At 38.2% G+C, this 8,557-nt stretch overlaps 1 long non-coding RNA gene across 1 annotated transcript; it reads left to right on the forward strand.

Annotated features, from left to right (window-relative positions):
* Nucleotides 1-492: 492 nt before the first annotated feature.
* Nucleotides 493-8,294, forward strand: LOC139142039 (uncharacterized). The gene is made up of 4 exons (XR_011554285.1): nt 493-674; nt 3,808-3,930; nt 5,173-5,242; nt 7,497-8,294. It is a non-coding gene; the product is annotated as an uncharacterized lncRNA (long non-coding RNA).
* Nucleotides 8,295-8,557: the final 263 nt, after the last annotated feature.

The following is an 8,557-nucleotide window of genomic DNA, read 5'->3' on the forward strand; positions in this document are numbered from 1 at the left end:
TGTAACAGAGGGACTGGTCCATGTATAAGGTCTGTTCCGGAGAATGCGTTTCCTTAATACTCCTGACGTCACTAGCAGATACAATTGGCCATTGAGGGACAAACTACTTCCATGGTCAGACTTTAAGAACATGTAAACGATCTTTGCAACCCCCGCGCCGTTGAGATATATAGTTGATTTTTGTTCTTGAATTGGCTTAACTGAGCGATTGTCTGGAATTTGGCCCATACACGTATGTGAGCACTTTTCGTCACTCACGCAACCGACAGCTCGAAATGATTGGTAATTTGCCCATGGCGCAATTATAGCATGATTCGAGGCACGATTCATTTATGCAAATGAGATTTTGGGTAGCGAAGGGTAGCGGAGGTAGCGGACCATAATTTCAAAGTTTCATCTATTTTCATCTACTTAGCAATTGTTTAAAAATATAGTAATTGCTAAATGTCAAACAATTACACCAAACTAGCAACCTTTACGTGTCAATCAAGCGCAACATGGCACGCACTACATTCTGAGCTCGTATGGTTATGTCTGCCATGTGTGAGTAACTAGTGCAAACAACTTCAGCCAGCGGGATCGACTGTACAGCCACGGTCCCGGAGAGACGTGGTACATCTACCGAACACTAACTACGTTCCTGGTTTTCGTTCAAGTTAGAGAAGGATATAGTGGTAAGTGCCCACTGCTTTGTATTCCTATATGACACTATGCGGCTGTTATGAAGCTATAACCTTTCCCCATTTTTGTCGCGGGTGACTTGTGAGCTGCAGCGGCTTCTACAAGTCACTCGACCCTAGGCCCCTGACCGTCTCGACCACTTCGGTATGAATGAAACTTGTATCATTATCATCTCGAAATTATGTCCTCAGAGTTGTCGATGCTAATAGCACTTTGAAAGACTTTAGTTGAATCTTGTAACGTCTGGAACGCACCTGAATGGGCTCGACAGATACATTGCGGTGGGACGCCGGGAACACACAGCACGGTATTCAGGGCACAGTGTGTGGTTAACACAGCGGCCGCCGTTGTGCATACCACGGCGGCCGCTATGTAATTCTTGATGCAGGGCCAGGCCGAGTTCGGCCAGTAGGAGTATGGTTATATGATGAGACTACAGTGTTCTTCTATTTTCTAGGTCTCGCTAAAATTATAATGTGAAAGCGATGTCAATGTCATTCAAGAGCGCGATGTTTGCAAACTTCCTTCCCCATGGAGGTTACCTCGCTTCAACGCTAACTACAGGATGAAAATCGGCTGCGCAGTGTATGTGGTACATCGTGTTTTGCTTTCCATTAAAAAAACTTAAAACCTACGATTTACTACCATAAAAACCATAGCATAAAACGTTATTCATCCAACGATCAACGATTAAGTCATTGTTACTGCTTGCTGCGAAAACGAGCCCTGCCAGTCCTTGGCATGTTCTTTGGGAATGACCAAGCTACCCGAGTGGCAAAGGCTACGGATTCGCAGCAATGTTTAACTGCCAATTTGTACCTTTCGATCGTACGCCCTACCCGCGATCTGCGGAAAGGCTGAGGGCCACCAATGTGTTTGTCAGAGTGGAACGTCTTTTCGTTGTTTACTGAATGTTCAACAAAATAACATCATAACATCACTGTTGAATGTGAAGAGAAAATGTACCATCATATAAATGTAAGTGGCCGACCTCTCCCACTGGCCGAGTTGGTCGGCGCGGGCACTGGCCGAGCTCGCAACTGGCAGACGGCCGGTCGCAGTCCTAGCCCAGCGTACGACGCTGTTTGTTCCCGGCCTTATACGGCCTCCCCGGTCCGTATAACTCTGGGGACACACAGCATTGTACACAGGGCTAGGGCCGGGTCTATCAAAGTCACCAAACTCTACGAACAGCTGTCTGCGCGCTGCGCTTGGTCGTAAAAGTGTCTGAGCTCTGCATTTGTGTATCGAAACAGCTAAATTGTTTATTCAGAAGCCAATTTTCCCGGAAAGATGCATGATATATTCAGTAAAACGTCATGAAACAAGAAAGATATGACAAGGTAGAGGTGAACACAATTAGCGACAAGAGAGTGTTGGGGTCGAAACGGACAGGTGTCGAGGTGACTTACTCCGAGCCCGGGACTCAGTCCTACTGCAGCTAACAGTATGAGCTCTGCCAGTGTCTCCAAAAATCTCTAATCTTTCAGTGGAAGCGCAAACCGTGCGCGTCTGGGCCATGTCAAACATGTGCTTCCAATGGAAATCTGGAGATATTTTGAGACAGAGCTCACTCTTCTTTTGTTCAGTTGTCCCTTTTGTCCTTCGCTATGACCCTTCGTTCAGCCCTTTCCCAGTGAATGTAAGCCTTTACCATTGGCGTCACATTGCCTACATGTGCATTCAAATCCAGCTTAGAATACCTAGGCCAGTCCAAACATTCAATAATTGTTGTATCTTAAGGAATGCTCTTTCCCCTATATATTTCCTCTTTGTCTACATATATTTGAAGTTTTTCTATGGGCGTGGGTGAAAGAGATTTTATTATATTATATCATCAAGTGAAGTAAGAATACTTAGATTATGTGTTAATATTATAGTGTTCTTGGGAGTTTGAAACTAAGTCTTGGCTTATAAATATAAAGTTCACGAGCATATCCTTTGGGAAAAAATTAATCAGAAAGTCAGCAATGCTGAAGGGGTAAGCCTAATTTATGTTTCACATTCCATAATCATGTACCAAGTTCCCATGTCTTATGGTTTACGATTCACTCAGAATTTAATTCAGATGCGTGTCTGACTTTGCTGAGAATAAATCTACATGGAAGCATGAACAATCTTTATTTCCTGGCATGCTGTACTATCAATACATTTTCAAGATTTCAGTGTGTTAACGCTCATGGCATGTTTCAATTCCCAATAACAATCAAAAGCTATGTTTCTTGTACCAAACTAAACTAAGGGAGACTTCAGTGATTATGAGCAATGGGTCGGGGGTTGATTGGTATGCATGAGATTCAAGGAGACACTCCGATCCTTTTTTTTCTCAAATTCTGCCCTCCCCAAAGCTTGTATTCACAAATCAAATGAAACCGTTCACTTCTTAACATCAAGGTGGCAAATTCTCTGACATATTGGTAATAGCAATTCTGTTTACATAGTAATATAATAAATCTTGCAAATTGCAACATCAATGGTCTCCACGATTGGATTGAAAAATTGTGCTGCCTCATTTCCATATTTTTAGCATAAAAATATTAGCATACTATTTGCATAAAATTTAAGTACCTGTCACAACTTTCCTCAATATGTCACTCTACACAGTAGACATGATGATCACATGATAAATACACTCTCAAAAAGCAATCGAGAATACTACATGGAACTTCACTGTGTATCAAGTGAAGTTACATGTAGCATAAAACCGGTCAGTTTTCTAGAAAAAAATGTCCTTTGAAGTTGAAACACTTCGTAAGAGTATTGACAATGATAAATACTGAAAGGTTTAAAAATACAGAGTTGAAAGAAGAGTCACATCCCAAAGTGGCCTTACATGTCTTATACAGTATTTTGTTACATGTTTTGTAAGTGGGTAATTCCAGCACTCTGCCACATTTAATGGGCCTGTGGAGAACTGTGATTATAAAATACAATTTTATACTCTTTTAATGGGGTCCAGTAGCTAAATTAGTGACAGAAGTTGCAGTTTAGGGCTTCATCAACTTGATTTATTTTGAATCATGGGGGGAAAAAGTGCCAAGGTTGTAGAAGTGGTGATAAAGACTTAGAGTCACAAGCTTTCATTTTGAACTCACTTCGGTGTGTATGTGATTTGTTCTTTTAAAGCTATAAGAGTTGGGTGAAGATGTTGTCATGGATACCTGTCCTAGGACACTGCCATGGATCCCAGTCCTGAGGTCGCTGTCATGAATTTCTGTCCCAAGGATGTTGATCATAAAAGTGATTATTGTAAGTTATGAATAATTTTCCTAATGCAGTATAAATATATGCCAGATAGACTTAGATGGTATCATGCACCCAGAAGTCATGTTATCATGGTACAAATACTGGGCAACAGTATGTGTGTACATATAGGAATAAATATGACCATTTTATGCATTTGTTGTTGTTACTTCCTTATTTTGTCGTAGTTGAGCAAAGGCGCTTCTGCAGTTGTGGACTCAAATAACCATTGGCTCATTTGCATATCAGCCAATCCGATCACTTCAAAAAAAGATAAACAAGATCAAAATCAAACACTCACATGATGAACTACATGTATACTATACATAAATTTCATTCCAAAGTATCACTTTGTTTGCTTTTCAATCTTTTAGGCCAAAATGAAGTTGGTTTCTCATCATCAATTTATTAATATAGACCAACTGCATCAACCCCCCTCCTAAAATATCAGGGGCTTACGTGCCATATACATGTACCTGAAACTATCAATCGCCAAGAAAAATTGCAAACATGATAGCGTGTGCATGTTTGGTAAATAAACTTTTTCCCGTGCCTGGGATTCATCAACTGTCTCAGAATGCTGCACATGCTCTTGTTCTTGCATCTTGCAAATTTCTTGGGGGCATGGTGCTCACAGAACATGAAATTGATAGACTGGAAGATCAGGCTTCATTAAAGTCTAGAGTGTTTTAACTGAAGGATATTGGCATTGTAAGTAGATCAAGTCTCCCGTTCAGTCATTTGAAAATATGAGAATGAAAGTTACTTTGTTTTTAAAAGCTTCTCATTTTTAGCCTTCTTTTTCCTCTATCATGATTTGGGAATATTCTCCTTGTTAATTGTTTTTTTACCTAAAAGGTAGTAAAACTTGTGAAGCAAAACATGTCCCATACATTGCATTTTAACATAGACTTGAAGATTTGAAGGTCCCTGAAGACAGAGATACTGTACACATGATTTTCAGACTAAAGCTGTTACAACATATAAAGCCAAGTGGTTGAAAATACATATAGTTATGGCTCAATAATGCTTTTTACTGACTCTGCAGGTGGGAAAGTGATACTGTCTGGCAGGTGTTCCCAAGTCATGATTGAGTAGTGCTCATAAGTTATCTCTTCTTCTGCAATGTCAAATACAGACATTCTGCATTTCTAAGATGGATATTGAGTTACATGACTGCAGGTAAAAATATTTAGTTTTGCTAAATGATTTATACATGGTGTATGCTATTTTTTGCTTTGCTTCAAGGGAAAAGATGCAAAGGAAAAGAAAGCACCATGTTCTTCTGAAAATGGGAAAGAGAAGCCATATAAAACTGGTCAGTGAATTGTTAATGATATACTGACGCCTTGCCAGTGTACTGAGTGGTTGTAAGGACAACACAGTACATGTACATGTGTTTGCCTGTTAAGTTGTGAGTTACCTGAAATTAAATAATTTCCTTTAATTCTTAAGTTAAGGGGAAATTATTTTGGCAACTTGCAGTCATTAGGGCCTACAGCCAGTCAGTATGTTTCTAGATATAGACCTCATTTATGCACACTAGAGGGACACAGTACAATAAATTACCCACAATACTCTTTGATTTGTATCCTTGAAGGTAACTTTTCTAAAAACTTTTTCAGTTCTGCATGTAAGTACTAGTGTGCAGCATCAGAATAATTTTTAAATAATATCTAGTAAAAGTATGTTTAGATATTTCAGTGAAATTTTGAAAATACCACTAAACAACCATAAATGTCACATTCTGCGGGTACTACAAATGCCATACTTTTTAGGTAGCAAGTTATGACAAACTGAAGGAATCATTCTCTCAGAAATCTTAGCATGCAAACTTCTTTTGTCATTTTCATTGCAAAAAATCAATATCCTTTTGTTTCATAAAACAGGTGCAACTAGTCTCCCTACTTTCCATCACATTATTCTATATGGCTGAGGACAATCTCTGGCAAATTTCACAAAAATGCTATCTCCTCTCTCAATTATGCATAATTTTCCAAATTATTTAAAATGAGAATTGAGAAGAATGGTGTGCATAAAAGTACGTTTTCAAAATTTTGATAGATAGTCTGTGAATTTGTCTACACATGGGAGACATAGTAGACTTCACTCAAGTACATGTATCTCCGAGGATACAAATCGCAATGAATTATGGGAAATCTACAGTTCTGTGAGGGATGAATGATCATCGATAGGGTTTCTTTGTTCCTCTCACTCATGGCAGCTTGGATGTGGCACTGACGTTGAAGTAATGGTGATATTAAACTCTGGAATTTTATTCTCCTTCCCAAGTTTTCTGCAGTAATACCTCTTCTTGACCTTTATCCTGTCCTTTCTTCCCTTTTTAAGTGAGGTATAAACTGCTTTTGTGAAAAGATCTCCACCATCTCTGAGTCTGATCCTGTCACATCCGAGTTCCATTAGATATGTGTATAAATACATGTAGGTTGCATATATTCATATTATCAAAACCAGATTCTGTGGTATCCAGGGAAATTCAGTGAAACCATTTTTATATTGACCATTTTTCAAAACAAACTATACAATCCTAGTTGACTGCAACCTATCTATTCAGAACAACTCTCAGACACTGTGTTTGTTCTCTCAGAACAGTAGCTGTAAGTTTTGATGATTTTATTATTAATTTTGTTCTCAATTGTACCAACTGTACTGTCTTCTTCTGTTGCGAAAAGCACGTTGCATGTCCAGTGTTCAACTTGTGAAGACAGCATACATCATATATTAAATTGTGATTGTTAGCAAATTAATTTTAGTCCACACCAAAATTCACAGTGCACTTTGATGAGGTGAAAACTTGACATTTCAAGGGAGAAGAAAAGATAGTTAAGTTGGTACAAAACAAAATATTTTTTTTAATCAGAAAGTAACAGGTGTATTGTACTGTTTTAAACTTAAATTAAGACTGTCTAATGATGTGTGTTTTTGTGATGTCTATACAAATGTGTAGTATATGTATTACAGCTAATCAAACCATGCAGTCTCAAAGTGGCCTTTCAGTTAGGATGTAGTGGATGCTAAATGTAGCTTTTATCTATACTGTATTGCATTATTCAAGTTAAATTCCATAGAAACTATGTCAGTTAAGCAAGTGATCTCCCTCCATTCAACCCCAGTGCTTCAAAATCTGAGACAGTACCACAGACTGCTTCGCCTTAACAAGGTATATCTGTGTGATTGTTTGCTTTGAATGGGATCTTTAAAACTGGTTCCTTTGTAAGAGTCATGCCATGGATTTTACTTGGGAGGGCTTAGGAAGGAATTATCATGGGGTAGATAGAATATTAGACAATGTGAGAGGCTAATACTCAAGTGTAGGCTATCATTGAACAACACTAATTTTGATGCATGGCAGTATCTTGAATCCATATAATCATCTTTCTACCAGGCTCCATAGACAAACCATAGAAATAAATACCACCTGGGAGAAAGAGGATGAAACAAACTGACATCCTGAGCATGTAATAAAGAGTTTAAAACAATGATCAAAGTTCAGTGTCCTCATGTCTCTAATTTTTAAATTGTTCAATTTCTCATTTCTTACCTTTCCATAGGAAGGAAGCATGCTACATTCATGGATGAAAAGTACCACTGACTGAGGCTGCGGAAGAAGCCATTGACAGGCATTTTTGTCACAGTAACAAAGTCTGAAGCTGAAAATTACCTAGTACAGGGAAAAGTTTTGTACAACAGGGACTGGAAATAACTGAAATGGCATGTTAAAAGCTGAACCATAGCATTAGGAAAGCAAACATTTACAGGAGACTACAATTTCACATAGACTACTCCCAGGCAATGCAAATGCAGGATCATATTAATTATCACACTGGTATGATTAGTCCAACCCCATGTGGACTGCATCTTCATATTAATGATACATACATGTACAAAGGAGTAAAATTGATATGATGATGTAATTCTCACAAACTTAAATAGCTTTTTAATCCCTAGACACAAGGACAATGTATTTGAGCATACATATATGCAATGTTACTTTCTTTCTGATATTATTCAAAATTTGCCAGCCATTATTATTTTTATGTCTGGAAATATTACTTTGGCAGGTGTGAACTGAGGAAAGTGCACCATGACCCACGTATGTCCAGTAATTTTCTTCAAATGTGATAAGATCTGAAATGTCAATGTGATGGCCTGCTATCAGTTTCACTTTTTATCATGCAAAGGGCAATACAGAAAAACAGCAACTTTGTTGGTGATTTTGAGTCTTCTCACTGAATTGCAAGCACAAACATTGTGAATTTCAAATAAGATTTCATTCAAACATATTTCTTTTTATCACATGCAAGAGGTCTCTATATATTTCAATTAAAGCACCTATTTACCAATTTGAACTGTATCATCTTTTGTGAGTTCTTTTTCAGGGGGTGTCATAATGTTAGTTGCATATGGGTGAACAAGTTCAACATCACCTTAGAGTTTGACGATGTTGAGTATTGTGACTTTTGATGGAAAATGCCTTTACAGATATTTTCTTTGCATGTGTGTTTCATCTTTCACGTAGTGAGAACCGAGAATCAGTGCTATACAATATCTTCCTTTCACACTAATTTTGCTCCTGAAGCACAACACTTCTTACAGACTGCTTCATAAGTGA

This window comes from Ptychodera flava, chromosome 10, assembly GCF_041260155.1.
Source record: "Ptychodera flava strain L36383 chromosome 10, AS_Pfla_20210202, whole genome shotgun sequence".
Taxonomy (NCBI): Eukaryota; Metazoa; Hemichordata; class Enteropneusta; family Ptychoderidae; genus Ptychodera; species Ptychodera flava.